Source organism: Cupressus sempervirens, chromosome 4, assembly GCF_028749045.1.
Source record: "Cupressus sempervirens isolate cs-2001-9-10 chromosome 4, ASM2874904v1, whole genome shotgun sequence".
NCBI lineage: Eukaryota > Viridiplantae > Streptophyta > Pinopsida > Cupressales > Cupressaceae > Cupressus > Cupressus sempervirens.
The window spans coordinates 835,164,152-835,166,314 of record NC_143121.1 but is presented as its reverse complement, the minus strand read 5'-3'; positions in this window follow the sequence as shown (position 1 = coordinate 835,166,314).

Sequence of the window (2,163 nt, the reverse complement as noted above, 5' to 3'; positions counted from 1 at the left end):
CATAGTGTCTCATGGTCAGGTTCTTGTCATGAACATTTTAAATCTCATTTCCATGTGGTCTTATCTTATCGACCTAATGTTACTGGATAGAGTGTCAAAATCTACATTAGTCTCCTATAGGATCCCTTAAATTATTATTAGTAAAAAAATGAAATGTAATTCATAACTCAATTAACTCCTAACCATTTTTATTTCATCCAGATCTAGAATAGGGTCCTAGTGTGGGCCTTACAAAATCAAAGAACGTGACTCATATAACTTGGGTACTAATGATGATCCTAGAATGGTAAGGATCAAGAAAGCATGCAATGCACAAGAAAGGGAAGATATACTTAAATTACTTTCAGAGTATAAGGATGTCATTGCTTTGAAACCAGATGTAAAGCCTTTCTATCAAAGGCAAAGAACTATTAATCCTATCATTGAACCACTGATAATGAAGGAAGTTAAGAAGTTTCTTGATTCCAAAATCATCTTCCCCATTCGTCATTCTATGTGGGTGGCTTATTTGGTTCCTGTGTAGAAAAAGACTAGAGAGATTCACCTTTGCATGGATTTTCGTAACTTGAACCTGGCATCTCAAAAGGACAATTACCCTTTGCCCACACTAGATGAGGTCTTACAAATTGTAAATGGTTCAAATATGATGTCTTTCTTGGATGGATATTTAGGATATAATTAGATAATGGTTGATGAAGAAGATAGGCTAAAGACAACCTTTACAACTAAATGGGGGACTTTTTCCTATAGAAGAATGCCTTTTGGATTGATTAATGCAGGGGCTACATTTCAGCAAGCCATGGATGAAGCTTTTAAGGGATTAATAAAGAAATGTATAGTTATCTATATGGATGACTTAACTATATTTTCAAAGGATCAAAGAACTCACATTGCTGATCTAAGACAGGTATTCAATAGATGTCATAAATATGACATATCTCTTAATGCTAAGAAGTGTTCATTTGGGGTCACTAAAGGAAAGCTCCTAGGTCATATTTTCTTTGAAGATGGAATCTCCATTGATCCTGATAAAATCAAAGCTATTTTGAAGTTATCACCTCCTCACAGTCGAAAAGAGCCCAAGTTTTTCTTTGGGAAGATAAATTTTATGTGAAAAGTCATAAGCAGATTTGCAGAGATAGTTCATCCCCTTAATGATTTACTCAAAGAGGGAGTGAAGATAGAATGGGTTCTAGAGATTAAGAAATCATTTGAGGATATCAAAGTGGCTATTTCCATAGCCCTAGTACTATTAAGTCCTAACTATGAGCTACCTTTTTAAATATACTCTTTTGCTTTAGAGCATTCATGTGTTGGGATTCTAACACAAAAGAAGGAAAAGGAAGATGAAAGGCCCATTGCCTTTGTGAGTTGTCATTTGAAAAATGCTGAGTTAAATTATTCTAACCTTGACAGATAATCTTTTACTTTAATCAAAGTGGTAAAGAAGTTTTGCCATTATATACTAAGAAGCAAGGTATATGCAATTGTACTTGATCCAGTAGTTAAGACATTGTTGATGCAAAATGAACTTGGTGAAAGATGAGGGAAATGGATGGCGATACTTCAATAATTTGATCTCGAGATCTAACCTATGAGGTTAGTTAGAGGTCAAGGATTATCAAAAATGATAGTGGATGGCCAAATTGAAGATGAAAAGAAATTTAGAATTGACGATGAAACAGATGTGAAAGATTAGAAGAAAATTATAGTATCTCAAGTCAACATTGACCAAAGTGTTGTAACAGATGTTTGATATCAGGATATTGTTTATTTATCTTTTGCAAAATTAGTATCCCAACTGGATGAATAGTTCACAGTTTAGGGGACTTAAAATGAAGTTTGAGTCCTACATGTTGCATGACCGAAAGTTATACAAAGAGAACCATGAAGGAATCTACCTGAAGTGCTTGGGACATGAGGAAGTAAAAGAAGTTTTGGAACAATTTCACAATAAGTATGATACAAGGCATGGTTTGGCAGAAGCAACTACTCATATGATTTTAAGATTGGGTTATTTTTGGCCCTCAATATTTAAAGACACTTTTGAACATGTACATTCTTGTCATATTTTCCAGACTAGTACCAATAGGGAAAGACATTCTGCAATGCCATTGCAACCAGTATTTGAGATACACCCTTTCGCAAAGTGGGGGCTGAATT